Source organism: Procambarus clarkii, chromosome 26, assembly GCF_040958095.1.
Source record: "Procambarus clarkii isolate CNS0578487 chromosome 26, FALCON_Pclarkii_2.0, whole genome shotgun sequence".
Lineage (NCBI taxonomy): Eukaryota > Metazoa > Arthropoda > Malacostraca > Decapoda > Cambaridae > Procambarus > Procambarus clarkii.
Window position 1 is genome coordinate 41154046 of NC_091175.1, and position 16923 is coordinate 41170968.

Genomic DNA, 16923 nt, shown 5'->3' on the forward strand with positions numbered 1-16923 from the left:
GCCTATAAGCAAGATGTGTTTTGTAATATTATTTTTACTTACATATAATTGTACTTCACCCCACAATGGCAAGCTACCTAACCTTGCTCGACCCAACCCATCCCAGCCTAACCCAACCCAACCTAACCTAACCTAACCTAACCTAACCTAACCTAACATAACCTAACCTAACCTAACCTAACCTAACCCAGCCTAATCCAACCTAACTTATCTTAATCTATACCAACCGAGCCCAATACAGCCTGGCTTAATCTACTGCCGCGAAGCATAACAATATAAATGCGATTTTAGCAAACAGAAAATGAGCTTTGTTAAATCGTCTTATTTCCGAAACGACCTGCATGCACCTGTTAAGCACCTCGCAATTTATACGCCTTCATATGCCATTAATTACAAAAGTTTTTAAGGTGTTACCGTTAAATTTTAACTAGGACCAACCCTTACCTAACATAATTTTTACTGCATTTTTATTTAACACTTATTGTGTTGCTTGTTCCACAGTAATTTTGTTTTATCTGTGTGTACACTGCAGACTGAAGATCGTGTTGCCTTTGAGTAATCATGACCTAACAATGATGGTTTAAACTTATCATTATGTGATGAGATAGATCGCTCAGCTAATTCCTCTACATGTAGCATTGAACAAATGTGTGTCCAAGACCTCTTCCTCTGGTACACAATTTGGCTCTGTGTAACAATGAACTTAATTAGTTTTTTAACAGATAAGTGCACCTGTGAGAAAACAAACATCATGTCAGCTGTAAAAATATTTATGCACTTGTTATTCAAATAAAAATATAATGAAACAAATATTTCTGGCTAATGTTTATCCTATCTTTTGTACTGTATATCCATTCAATATAGTCACACTGGCTTTTCTGCATTTTATCCAGTTAATTACCTTGCCATCTGGGTTATACTCACGCTGATGGTTCAGAGGAAGGTAATGCAAGTAATTTGGAAAACTCAGTGAAATCTCAATCAAAAATGAACCCAGATTAAGACATACTGCACAATTTAAAATGATTTAAATGAAATATTACTAACATTACATACCAATATGAGGTCTTAATGATCCATGGTTAAGATTTATAACCTTAAGATATATTTAGCATTGATGTTAGCCTGTAAGTTATGTTTAGCAATGATGTTAGCTTGTTGTGAGAGTTTGTGAAGTGGAAATAAATGAAATTGGAATAAGGAATTGAGCTCGGAAAATTTCTAAGAATTTTCTTTATTCTTTAACCTTTATTCCTGTCGTGATATTTAATTAGGTTCCCTGAGGAAGGACTTGCTTAGCTAACACACCAGTGAGTAAGCAGCTCATTCCTCACTTTGGGACCATGTTTGAACAATTGACTAGGCGCCAGCAATCGCCGAGACCCCAATAAAAATTGAAATCCCCTCCACTTGGCCCGACGACCTTCGCCATTCGCCGAAGCGAATCTAGCGAGTAGGTCACGGGCTCTCACAACAATAATTTATTGTTGTGTGGTGCCGTATATTTGGTCCAAAACTCAGATTCAGTCTCAATTTTATTAGTCGAGTGTGAAGAACACTTGCATAACAATAATAATGTGTGGGGTGTAACGAAAGACAGTGTTAACCATAACAACTTAGTTTATTCAATAAAGTACTAACTACTACAACAAAACAAAAAGAAATGTCAATGACGTTACTCGAAATCCTTCCTGTGACACTATCAATGACAGCTAGACACCAGCCCCTCGGACTGCATAATGAACTAACTCGAACATAAGTGTGAACATAGAGGAATCAACAAGAAACAAGAACTAACAGATCTATAATCACAATTACAACAAATGACACAGTAGGTTCTGAAACACGTCTCCAGTAACCTCCTAACTGTTCTACGCCTCAGTGCAGTCTACTCCTGCAACAGCGGTTGCAATGCAATCAAATCAGTAGTCTTTCAATGACAACAATAACTAATGGGTTCACTGGCAACTCCAGCACCCTTCCTCAAATTAATCCTTACGTTAACACTCCGTCCCACGGACGATCAACAATCAATACCAATTGATTTACGTTAATAACAAGGTAACATTTACGTTAAATTAATAACACTTGCAACTGTCACTAGTAACGCGGAAATTACACAACACTCTACCCGTCGAGCATTCAGTGAGAAAATCCCATTAATCCCTGTACTACCAGACAGCTGATTAATCTCTTTACTAGTTACGTTAATTTACGTTAATCGGTTACTAGTCACTCAGCGATGGTAAACTCTGATTTACAATGTCCAAAGTGCTAAGAGAACGGTAATCACTGGTGATTACCTTTAGAGTAATTAATTACTATCCTCAAGATCAATAATTAAACAATTTAATACGCAACCTTTCACACTGGCTCAGCAATTTACATTAAGGTATGAGTTCCGTTTGAGCCTTCCATACTCAGACCAATTCAGGTGGCTAATAACAGTAATTAGCCCCACGTTTACGTTATTCTAAAATGACGTTACTCCTCCCACGAGTCAATCAAGTGCCGGTACTTCCGGGCAGATAAATAACGACGTTACGTTAATGGAACAATGGAGCCTTCGTGTGAGTCGATCAAACAAGGATCGAGGTTAATTACTTTGACTTCCTGAAACACGTCAATTACCCGGCCCACTGACCGTTAATTACGACAGACAGTACTCTAATTCTTATCTGGCTGATGGCTAGGCTCCCTGAGACTACCATAGCTGCTTTCAGGAAAGTAAATTAACCCAACCGTATTCTACGTTACTCAAGTTGTCAGAGAACAAATTCTCTTAAAGCAATGGGCGTTCCCTTGGTTACGTTATAGTAATTGCCTCGCAATCACCTCACTGAATATTGGACTTCGATGTCCTACCAGATAATCAGGAGAATATAAAACCCAAGTACTCGTCTACAGCCGAGTTCACCCACGACAATGACAAATCACACTAACAAATCACAGTGATTTACGTTACAATCCGGTTGCAATGACAATACTGCAGAACCTAGTAAAAAAATATACAGGACATGAACCCTCTAGAACACTGCCCCACAATGACTTTACTGAACTGCAATCACACACGGTGATTGCTCAACACTAGCAACAATCACCATAATTGGTAACCCCTTTGCAATAACACACACGGTAAGTACTAAAATTTCCAAGTATTAGAATACCGCACAACACTTACTTACTGTTGCAAATGACCCCAGTGCTCTCAATACCACTTAGAAGATAGGTCCACACATTGCAATCACCACAGTAAATAACACAATAACACTGGGCGCTGTGACACTTCGATTATATATATATATATATATATATATATATATATATATATATATATATATATATATATATATATATATATATATATATATATATATATATATATATATATATATATATATATATATATATATATTTATATAGGATGATCCTTTCAAGCATCTTCCAAGTGCATTACATGAGACTGATACGTCTGTAATTGCCAGGGTCATTGGGTTTCGGTATTGGGACCATTATTGCATGTTTCCATTGTGTGGGCAACACTCCACTTAGGAATGACTTGTTAAACAGGTGGAGTAGTGGATTGCCAGACACTTCACACAGTGCACTGAGTATGTCGTAGGTGACGCCATCTTCACCAGGTGCTGTACTTTTACCCTTTTCATAGCCCCCTTTACTTCCTTGGCTGTCGTTGTGAGCCGCAGGCCGGGCTCTGCTCCCCTTAGCTATCTTAATTTTTGCCCTCACTTGTCTTGCAGACGTTTCTCTTCCAATAGAGCTAGTGAGCTCTAGCCATTGTCTTTCCCTTTGTAACTCATCTGCAATGTATATACCTTTACCTGAATAAAAAATCTAATCTAAATCTATATCTAATCTATATGCTTAGATATATGCAAATGAGAGAGTAATAGAGGGAAACCTTTAAAATACTGAACAATTTGGGGTATACTGATTCATACAATTTCTTCAAAAGGTCAGATGTAACACGAACAAGGAGCAAAGGTTTCAAGCTCAACAAGCCACAGTGTAGGAGTGACAACAAATGCTTTTTAACCCATACGATTATGATCATAGCAATAAGGTTTCTAAAACAGTAGGCATTCTTCCAAAGTCAGACACTGTACTATGTTCCTCGCCCTAACCTAGTCACTCAGTATTATTCACTCATTTATCTATGTCTTGTCTATCTATGTCTTAAAGGTTACAAGACGTACATTAGTCAATACAATTGGTGCTTAAAATGTTAAGGATCTCTTGTGAAACACGGGTATTAATAACAGAAATTATTAGGTAAAATAAATAAAAAAGGCCCAAGGGCCATGAAGTAACAAGAATGCAAGGCCGGCACAAGCTGGCGTAAGTAGAGAAGACGGAAGATTCTTCATATTAAAAGACCCTGCTTCTCCAAGATGGCAGTCACACCCTGCTTGCCCTGGACAATCACCATATGGAGAAGGACTGTTTACTGTGAAGGGAAGTCCACAAATGCAATGCCAGCACGAGTCAGTCTTGAAGGGTAAACAATGATGGCACCCTCACAGTAACACAAAAGCCGAGCAAGCCCAGTGAGGAAGACCTGTTGATAGGAAAGAAGGAGAATTTTTAGTCATACAATTTTTGTTTTATAAGATTCCAAAATATTACATTGATATAAATTTGTGAGAGTATTCTGAGCATTTTGAGCCATCTTGAGTCCTCTCCTCACTAAGTAACTAACTGCCAAAAGATTAAACAACCCCTGGCCCACAAGTTGCATACTGTACTTGAAACAATTAACAAGACGAATATGAAAAAAATAAAAATAGTATTTGCCTAGTTACAAAACAAGAAGTTAAGAGATACTCATGAATGATTACCAATATAATACAAAGAGCCAAAGCTTCCTTTTATGAGAATGGATTTAAAAAAGCAAAAGGAAATATGAACATTACATCTCTATCATCACCCATCTCTAACATCCTAGGGTCTAAACAACAATCACATACCAAGCACATAAAACTCTCTAAAAATGGATACACACTTGCAACAGACTTAGATATTGCAACTGATTTCAATAGCTTCTTTTCATGAATTTGTGCAAACCTTGGCAGAAAAATTCCAAAGACCCAGACACCTGTTACTACATATCTCACAGGTAGCTAACACTACTCCTTTTACCAGTCAGCCCGACAGACGTTATATCCAATCAGCAAGCTTAGCCTCCAAACACACACACACACACACATGGTATCAGCAAGCTTAGCCTCCAAACACACACACACACACATGGTATCAGCAAGCTTAGCCTCCAAACACACACACACACACACATGGTATCAGCAAGCATAGCCTCCAAACACACACACACATACACATGGTATCAGCAAGCTTAGCCTCCAAACACACACACACACACACACACATGGTATCAGCAAGCTTAGCCTCCAAACACACACACACACACACACATGGTATCAGCAAGCTTAGCCTCCAAACACACACACACATGGTATCAGCAAGCTTAGCCTCCAAACACACACACACATGGTATCAGCAAGCTTAGCCTCCAAACACACACACACATGGTATCAGCAAGCTTAGCCTCCAAACACACACACAGAAAATGGGGACATTGAAACAGTTGATTAACTTGATTTCAAGAGAGAGAGAGGTCACTATGGGGAACTTCAAAAAATTTTTAATAAGTAATTAGGCAGACTTGTTGCTAGAAAGGGAAGTAAATTAAATGTATGCCAAATTTTACAAAATATACAATGAAGACACACAAACATTCATACCAAAACAGAGATGCAGGGCCAGAAAACAGGATTGGTTCAACAGAAATTGAGAGAGGGCCACAGACCAAAAGACACAAAAATGGAATGAAAGACATTGAAAAACTACAAGCAGATGTCAACAAAGTTTTCGATTGGGCAGCAGAAAATAACATGATGTTTAACAGTGATAAATTTCAGGTACTCAGGTACGGCAAAAATGAGGATCTGAAACATAATACAGGGTACAAAACACAATCGAATTTTCCCATAGTAGAAAAACAGCATGTCAAGGATTTGGGAATAATGATGTCCGACGATCTAACGTTTAGGGAGCACAACCAAGCAAATATTGCGTCAGCCAGAAAAATGATCGGATGGATTATGAGAACTTTCAAATCGAGGGATCCTATCACAATGGTTGTACTCTTCAAGTCACTTATGTTGTCCCGGCTCGAGTATTGCTCAGTATTCACTTCCCCCTTCAGAGCAGGAGAGATTGCTGAAATAGAGGGAATACAGAGAACATATACGGCACGCATAGACGAGGTAAAACACCTAAATTATTGGGATCGTCTCAAAGCTCTCCAAATATACTCTCTAGAAAGGAGACGAGAGAGATACCAAATAATATACACATGGAAGATACTGGAGGGCCAGGTCCCAAATCTACACAGTAAAATAACAACGTAGTGGAGTGAACGATATAGAAAAAAATGCAAGATTGAACCAGTGAAGAGCAGAGGTGCCATAGGTACAATCAGAGAGCACTGTATAAACATCAGAGGTCCGCAGTTGTTTAACGTCCTCCCAGCGACTATAAGAAATATTGCCGGAACAACGGTGGACATCTTCAACAGAAAACTGGACTGTTTTCTAAGAGAAGTTCCGGATCAGCCGGGCTGTGGTGGGTATGTGGCCCTGCGGGCCGCTCCAAGCAATAGCCTGGTGGACCAAACTCTCACAAGTCGAGCCTGGCCTCGGGCCGGGTTTGGGGAGTAGAAGAGCAGAACCCCATCAAGCAGGTATCAATATAGGAAGAGGCCAAACCCCCAAACATACCAGCGATACAAAGATGCGAGAAACAACTATACAGCAGTAAGGGGAGAGGCAGAAAGAAATTTTAAAAAAGGGATAATGGATAAATGTAAAACAGAACTGGGCCTATTCTACAAATTCATAAACAACAAATTGCAGGTAAAGGATAATATCCAGAGGTTGAAAATAAGAAACAGATTCACAGAAAATGAAAATGAAATGTGTGAAACATTAAACGAAAAGTTCCAAAGTGTGTTTATACAAAATGAAATCTTCAGAGAACCAGACACAATAAGAATTTCAGAGAACATCATAGAGCGTATAGAGGTGTCTAGAGATGAAGTGGAAAATATGCTAAAGGAGCTAAGTAAGAACAAAGCAGTTGGCCCAGATGGAGTTTCACCATGGGTTCTGAGAGAATGTGCATCTGAGCTCAGCCTTCCACTTCACCTGATCTTTCAGGCATCCCTGTGTATAGGAGTCATAGCAAACATGTGGAAAAAGGCTAACATAATTCCAATCTACAAAAGTGGCAACAGGGAAGACCCCCCGCCCCCCGCCCCCCACCCCCCCAATTATAGACCTGAATCATTGACAAGTGTAACAGTGAAAAGATTGAAAAAAAAATAATAAAAACTAAATGGGTAGAACACCTGGAGAGAAATTATATAATATCACACAGACAGTATTGTTTTTGATCTGGAAGATCCTGTGTATCGAATTTACTCAGTTTCTATGATTGAGTCACAGAGATTTTAAAGGAAAAAGGTAGTTGGGTTGACTGCATCTATCTAGACATAAAAAAGGCTTTCGACAGAGTTCCACATAAGAGGTTGTTCTGGAAACTGGAAAATTTTGGATGGGTGACAGGTAAGCTTCTAACATGGATGAAAAATTTTCTGACTGATAGAAAAATGAGGGCAGTAATCAGAGGCAATCGGACTGGAGAAGTGTCACAAGTGGAGTACCACAGGGTTCAGTTCTTGCACCAGTGATGTTTATTGTCTACATAAATGATCTACCAGTTGGAATACAGAATTATATGAACATGTTTGCTGATGATGCTAAGATAATGGGATGGATAAGAAATTCAGATAATTGTCATGCCCTTCAAGAAGACCTGGACAAAATAAGTATATGGAGCACCACTTGGCAATTGGAATTTAATGTGAATAAATGCCATGTTATGGAATGTCGAATAGAACATAGATCCCACACAACCTATAAATTATGTGAGAAATCTTTATATAATTCTGATAAAGAAAGAGGTCTAGGGTTGATTCTAGATAGAAAACTATCACTTGAGGCCCACATAAAGAACGTTGTGCGAGGAGCCTATGCCACGCTTTCTAACTTCAGAATTTCGTTTAAATACATGGATGGCGAAATACTAAAGAAATTGTTCACGAGTTTTGTTCGGCCAAGGCTAGAATATGCAGCGGTTGTGTGGTGCCCATATCTTAAGAAGCACATCAACAAACTGGAAAAGGTGCAAAGACATGCTACTAAGTGGCTCCCAGAACTGAAGGGCAAGAGCTACGTGGAGAGGTCAGAGGCATTAAATATGCCAAAACTAGAAGATAACAAAAAGAGGCGATATGATCACTATGTACAAAATAGAAACAGGAATTGATAAAATCGATAGGGAAGATTTCCCGAGACTTGGAACTTCAAGAACAAAAGGTCATAGATTTAAACTAACTAAACAAAGATGCCAAAGAAATATACACAAATTTCCTTTCGCATACAGAGTGGTACACGGTTGGAACAAGTTAAGTGAGAAGGTGGTGGCGGCCAAGACCGTCAGTAGTTTCAAAGCATTATGTGACAAAGAGTGCTGGGTAGACGGGACACCACGAGCGTAGCTCTAATCCTGTAACTACACTTAGGTAATTACATATGGTGTCAGCAAGCTTACCGTCGAAACACACACAAACAGCCTGCCTATTATTCAAGGCCTTCACTGAGTACTCTTTATTTTCTTCTCTGGGGCTATGGGTCCCTAATCTTGCACCAGAGGTGGTACCCCTTTTAAGTTTTTAACTACTGCACTAAGCACCTGATTTTGGCAAAGACTTCTTAGTGCAATTGTCGAGGACATAGTTCTGGTATTTTTTTGTTTATAAATAATCAGGTATAGTTAATGTCAAAATGTTTCAAAACTCAACTATTTATATTTCAAAACAAAAAAAGTAATGAAAACATTACAAAACATTAAAATATAGCCTAATTAATTAATTAATAAAATAGCACAACTCTCAAAATGTCTAAAGGTGCTTTGAGCAATGAAGTAGTTAATTTTATATATATAATATTATATATATAATATATATTTACCTGTGACTACTGCTTAGCGAAAATTTGATCTCTGTGAAAATTGGTCTCGTCATTGCTAGGAGATATTTTAAGACAATGATTTGCTGTGGATGGCACTGTAGTCTTCAAGTCATCAATCTAAAAATAGAGGTAATCTTTTAAAATGTAAATTTTGTATAAAAAAATGCAAAAATACATGGTAAGAATAATATGAAATTATTATACAATTTTTTTTTAATTATTTAAATGTTTGCAAGACATTATTAAAAAATGTATGAAATACAGATTCTCTAAGACCTGATATGTATCTGCTTATGTTCCACCACATTACATTCAGGCCTGAAGAGAAAACACAGCCAGTAAGGTAATGATCACTTAGGATGGACTGGGATGCTACATGTACTATGATAGGTTGGGGCTAAGCTGCGTGAGGCTAGGATGCCCAGCCTGCCTTGTCTAGGCTGGGCTGGGCTAGGCAACACTAGGAAGGAGTCAACAAATCTCTGGAGTGCCTTACTTTTCTTGATATCCTTAAAAAAGCAAGAATGATGTCATTTTATAAAGGAGGCGAGACAGCAGACATAAACAATTAAAGAAAAATATCAAATCTAATTATACTTTCAAAAATATTTGATTTTTTTTTTAACGAACATCTCTCTTCCTACTTTGTAAAATTCAACATGAATACAAAGTCCCTGTTAGTTTGGCTTCCGTTTCCAAAAGAGTATCAATGATGCCATTATTAGTTTGCTTGATATAATCTAAACAGCCCTTGAGAACAATGACTTCTCAATTGACCTAAGAAAGACCTTTGATACTGTAAACCATAACTACCTCTTATTTAAAACTTCACCACTATGGTATTCAAGGCCTTGCTCTGGACTATATTCGTTCCTATCTCAGTGTCCACTGAAATAGGAAAAAATGTTCCTAAAAAATGTCCACTCAAGGATGTCAACCAACCAACTTACACTAAACATAGAAAAAGACCTTCTACATTTTATTTGGTAGAATATTATAAAATCAGATTCAACTTCAAATAGATAATGTTAACATTACCAATACAAATGAGGGGCAGTTCTTTTGCCTATACATAGATAAGACACTGAACTTCAGCACCCACAAACAGCACATAACCAAAAAGGTCTCAAAAATGGTCATATATACAAGAGTTCTTACATCTTGTACAGCCACTAGCACACATAGCATTTCAGGCAAGTCCTTAATCCTAATTTTCACACACACACACATCCCTAGAAAGTAGCCCATAGCAGCTGTCTAACACCCAGGAGCTTATTTACTGTTAGGTGAACCAGATATAGAGAATAACCACAAAATGCTATCTTTATAAGAACTATCTTGTAAAGTCACTAGTACTCGCAGCGTTTCAGGCAATATATATATATATATATATATATATATATATATATATATATATATATATATATATATATATATATATATATAATACATATATATATCTATGTGTGTATATCACGAAAATAAACACGTGATTAGGAATGTGACAATGTCAGACCACGGAGGAAAAATGAAACACTGACCTTCTGAAGATGTATTTAATATACGAAAGTACTTAAGGAAATTTCCTGTTTCATTTTTTCTCTGTGGTCTGACATTGTCATATATATATATATGTCGTACCTAATAGCCAGAACGCACTTCTCAGCCTAATATTCAAGGCCCGATATGACTAATAAGCCAAGTTTTCATGAATTAATGTATTTTCGACTACCTAACCTACCTAACCTAACCTAACCTAACTTTTTCTGCTACCTAACCTAACCTAACCTATAAAGATAGGTTAGGTTAGGTTAGGTAGGGTTGGTTAGGTTCGGTCATATATCTACGCTAATTTTAACTTCAATAAAAGAAAATTGACCTCATACATAATGAAATGGGTAGCTTTATCATTTCATAAGAAAAAAAATAGAGAAAATATATTAATTCATGAAAACTTGGCTTATTAGGCAAATCGGGCCTTGCATAGTAGGCTGAAAAGTGCGTTCTGGCTATTAGGTACGACATATATATATATATATATATATATATATATATATATATATATATATATATATATATATATACATATTATTATGAATGCATACATATGGGACAAAGAGCCAGAGCTCAACCACCGCAAGCACAACTAGGTGAGTACACACACACACACATAATATATATATATATATATATATATATATATATATATATATATATATATATATATATATATATATATATATATATACAGGGGTACCTCAGTTTAAGAGTTTAATCCGTTCCTGGAGACGGCTCCTATTCCGAAGCTAATTTCCCCATAAGAAATAATAGGAAATGAATTAATCCGTTCCTGACTACCCCAAAAACCCCACATCAAACTAAATTTTTATACCTAATTCATCTAAATAAACCTACAAAACTATGTTCAAGCTATTACTTACCTTGCTGTTGAATGCTGTAGGCATATGGAAGATGGTGAGGAGGGGGGAGGAGGAGAGGAGTTACTGTTTGGAAGGGGGGAGTCCCCTTCCATTATCACATCAGGCAGTGAGGACTTCACTGGTGAGCACACACTGGCACATTTTGCCTGCATACCACTAGGACTTGTTTGTCTTACTAAGAATCTTTCTAAAGACACTTGTTTTTCCCTACATTTTAACACTTGTCTGTAGTAAGACATCACATTGTCATTTAAAAGGTCAATGCAACGGCCTGCTACAGCTTTATCTGGGTGAGTTTTTTCAACAGAACTTTGCAGTTCTTCCCATACTTCACACATTTTCTTAATCATGAAGGGGCATCCTCTACTCACAGCTATTTTCTTAGGTTGAACCTTATCAATGGCTTTCTTGAGACCCATGGCGAGATATATAATAACAACTTCTATGCTCAAATGGCCAATAAACCGACATAAAACTGTAAATCCTTGTGTAGAATTCAGGAGGGATAGTCACTGGGCGGGAGACAATGGTAAACTGAGGGGCGGAGGGGCGACGATCGCCGTACCACCACGTGCTAGGTTGGTCTGAACGCGTATCAACAAACTCGCGTTCCGAGTTAACCCTCGCCTTCCGAGACACATTTTCCAAAGAAATCCGGCTCGTATTCCAAAAAACTCGCATACAGGGACACTCGTGTTCCGAGGTACCACTGTATATATATATATATATATATATATATATATATATATATATATATATATATATATATATATATATATATATATATATATATATATATATTAGTATATTTTGGTAGCAGTCTTTCCTGTAGACATATATTATTAAATATGACCGAAAAAGTAAGATTAATAATTCTAACACGAATTTTCTCAATCTTTCGTACATTACGCTTCACTGTTGGTGGTAAATCAAAAATCAATTCTCCAAAATTCATTTTTATTTCTAGTCTGACGCGACACGGGCGCGTTTCGTAAAACTTATTACATTTTCAAAGACTTTAGTTCACAAATACACAACTGAATAGAACTTACGTATCTCCGATTTTATATCTACATTTGAGTGAGGTGGAAGGGGTGATGTGGCATTAACACAAGACAGAACAAAATGTGGTATTAATAGGGTATTAATTTCATCAACACAAGACAGAACAAGAGTATTAATAAGGTATTAATTTCATCAACACAAGACAGAACACGAAACAATGGATATTGAATAGAAGTGTTTGTAGAAAGCCTATTGGTCCATATTTCTTGATGCTTCTATATTGGAGCGGAGTCTTGAGGTGGGTAGAATATAGTTGTGCAATAATTGGCTGTTGATTGCTGGTGTTGACTTCTTGATGTGTAGTGCCTCGCAAACGTCAAGCCGCCTGCTATCGCTGTATCCATCGATGATTTCTGTGTTGTTTACTAGGATTTCTCTGGCGATGGTTTGGTTGTGGGAAGAGATTATATGTTCCTTAGTGGAGCCCTGTTGCTTATGCATCGTTAAACGCCTAGAAAGAGATGTTGTTGTCTTGCCTATATACTGGGTTTTTTGGAGCTTACAGTCCCCAAGTGGGCATTTGAAGGCATAGAGACGTTAGTCTCTTTTAAAGCGTTCTGTTTTGTGTCCAGACACAAAACAGAACGCTTTAAAAGAGACTAACGTCGTCTATGCCTTCAAATGCCCACTTGGGGACTGTAAGCTCCAAAAAACCCAGTATATAGGCAAGACAACAACATCTCTTTCTAGGCGTTTAACGATGCATAAGCAACAGGGCTCCATTAAGGAACATATAATCTCTTCCCACAACCAAACCATCGCCAGAGAAATCCTAGTAAACAACACAGAAATCATCGATAGATACAGCGATAGCAGGCGGCTTGACGTTTGCGAGGCACTACACATCAAGAAGTCAACACCAGCAATCAACAGCCAATTATTGCACAACTATATTCTACCCACCTCAAGACTCCGCTCCAATATAGAAGCATCAAGAAATATGGACCAATAGGCTTTCTACAAACACTTCTATTCAATATCCATTGTTTCGTGTTCTGTCTTGTGTTGATGAAATTAATACCTTATTAATACTCTTGTTCTGTCTTGTGTTGATGAAATTAATACCCTATTAATACCACATTTTGTTCTGTCTTGTGTTAATGCCACATCACCCCTTCCACCTCACTCAAATGTAGATATAAAATCGGAGATACGTAAGTTCTATTCAGTTGTGTATTTGTGAACTAAAGTCTTTGAAAATGTAATAAGTTTTACGAAACGCGCCCGTGTCGCATCAGACTAGAAATAAAAATGAATTTTGGAGAATTGATTTTTGATTTACCTCCAACAGTGAAGCGTAATGTACGAAAGATTGAGAAAATTCGTGTTAGAATTATTAATCTTACTTTTTCGGTCATATTTAATAATATATATATATATATATATATATATATATATATATATTAGTGTCAGACCATGGAGGAATGATTTTTAATTTAATTTATATAAAAAATTATTCCTTCTGAAGATGTATCAATATATGAAAGTACTTAAGGAAATTCCTGTTTCAATTCTTCCTCCGTGGTCTGACACTCACATTTTTCATCATGTGTTAATTTTTGTGATTTACACACACACGTGGCATGTTTACACACACATTATTTATATTTATATATATTGTTTATATATATATATATATATATATATATATATATATATATATATATATATATATATATATATATATATATATATATATGGAACCCTCAACCCTATAAGTGGAGGGTTCCTACAAACTCAACCAGAGGTGGTACCCTCTATATATTAATAAAAAGGCTAGGCTATGCTAAATCTAGGCAGGGATTGGCTTGGCTAAGCTGGTCAATGCTTGGCTAGGGTAGGAAGTACTGGTCATGTTTAAAAGCAAGGCAGGGTTAGGCTAGGCAAGACTAGGTAAGGGTATACTGGGATAGGCTTGGCTACGGTAGGCTTGGAAGAGGTAAACTAGGATAAGCAAGGCTGTGCAAGCACTATGCACAGCTAGAATGAACTATGCTAAGATGGTTTAAGCTGGGCTAGGTTAGGATAAGCTAGGCCATGCAGTGCCCCGGTTGACCAGTGGAGTCTAATGGTCTAACCTTCTAGCTAGTTTGCTGACATAAGAGTGTAAATGCCTTGCTCAATCTTAAATACTAAATACCTGGATAACACAGGTGGCCTATTGTTGTGTTGATTTAGGGGTGACGACGATCGTGGGATCGGATGCGCACCACAGGTGGCCTGCACCATGCTTTCTAAGGCGTCCATCTCATAACAAAAACAAATCCGTGCATTCGTACACAAACAGAGACCCCCATGGTAATTCGAATACTTGGAATTCTTTTACTTAAAATAATAACAATTAGATTAATAATAATTAACATAATTTTTACTCAAGATTCACAAAAATCATTAATACTTTTTTAAAAGAAAATTTAAAAGACATCTAAAAACAGATATACAGACTTTGTGTGATATTTATTTCAACATTATATATTAATAGAATGTTGTAACTATTATTTTTAAATATTAGGTAGCTGCCAGCTATGTATATAGCATATAAAAGTGTTAAACGAATAATGTTAAATAGCTATATACATAACAGTAAAATAATGACACCTACAATTAATGATAACTAGAAAATAGTAAACGGTAATTCCATCTGAACGAAAACTTAATTCCAAATTTCTTAGATGTTTTTCGTAATATAAAGATTGACAGTAAGATATCTTATTCATTATGGAGTAATTAACAACAAAACAATCTTTATTTTCATTGCAGAACATATATCAGAGCATACTAGTGACTCATACATTTAAAATAGTGTGATTTTTAAACAATTCGGTTGTAAACCCGCAGAACCGCCTACCCGCCGAATACAACATAAGAAATGGTATATAATTCATTATTTTAAATTCCATTTATAATCATTAATAATTTTCGGCAGCTATCGAGGTTCTCCATAGGTAAATTCCTGTACTCTAACAAGATGCTACTTGCTGTTTAGCTGTTTAAATTCTTGGAAAATCGTAATGACCAGCGACATAAAATATAACAATGAAATAGTAGCTGGTAACTGTAGGTGAACGAAAAATTAAATTCCAAATTGATTAGATGTTTTCCAAAATATAAATGATCGACCTGAAGGGAATTTTATGAATTATGAACTAATTAAGCAAAAAAAAATAGGTAATTTTACTTGAAGAACAGATACCAGAAAATAGTTAGTGAGTACATTTATATTGTATAATGGGAGAAAGCCCCTGGTAGCCGCGAATTAAAATAACCACCTACATTAATTGATAACTAGGAAATAGTATCTGGAAACTTTATCTGAACGAAAATACAATACCAATTTGTTTAGATGTTTTTCTGAATATAAATATCAACAGTAAGGAATCTTATTCATTATGGACAAATTAACAAAAAATCGATAATTTTCATTGGGTACCATATATTAGAGCATACTTAGTCACTTATATATTAATAAAAGTATTGTGTATTTTGAACCATTGGGGTTGTAAACAAACAGAACGGCCTACCCGAAAAGTCGTAACATAAAAAGTTGTATATATTTGCTAATTTATTATTTGATAAATGATTATTATTTATTTACGACGACTATAGAGGTTTCCCATTAGTTAAATTACTGTAGTGTGACTAAATGCTACTACAAATCCTATATAAATCCTGGGAAAGTCACAATGACCAGCGACATTAAAGCATAGAGGGTTAAATAGTAACAGGCAACTGTCGGCGAACGAAAAATTCGTTTCCAAATTTATTAGATGTTTTCCTAAATATAAAGATCGATAGGATGGAATTTTCTGGATTATGGCCTAATTAAGGCAAATATATATATATTTTTACTTGAAGAACAAATATCAGAGCATAGTCAGTGAGTTATAGAATAATAAGAGTGTGGTATTTCATTGTATAACAAGAGAAAGTCCATGGAAGCGATAATAGACGTAGTTTTACACAAAATAACGTCCAAAAACAGCCGTAGAGTCAAACGGCAAATGTTGACGTTCTTTTTTTTTTTTGAGATATATACAAGAGTTGTTACATTCTTGTACAGCCACTAGTACGCGTAGCGTTTCGGGCAGGTCCCTGGAATACGATCCCCTGCCACGAAGAATCGTTTTTAAGAGGACAGGTTGTTATAATAGCAATAAACATGATATATTTGCATACTTTTTGGGGGGAACTTTGACTATTTGTATTAGGAAAACTAAAGATGTTTTGGAAAATCACCAGCTGCAGATTCTTTATTATATGCTACTGTGTCAGAAAAGTGTCATAGAATG

General features: G+C 36.4%; 1 long non-coding RNA gene across 1 annotated transcript; it reads right to left on the reverse strand.

Moving 5' to 3' along the window:
* Window positions 1–4268: 4268 nt before the first annotated feature.
* Window positions 4269–14913, reverse strand: LOC138368783 (uncharacterized). The gene is made up of 3 exons (XR_011229686.1): window positions 14775–14913; window positions 9129–9245; window positions 4269–4576 (listed from the first exon to the last, which is right to left on the reverse strand). It is a non-coding gene; the product is annotated as an uncharacterized lncRNA (long non-coding RNA).
* Between the last annotated feature and the right edge of the window lie 2010 nt (window positions 14914–16923).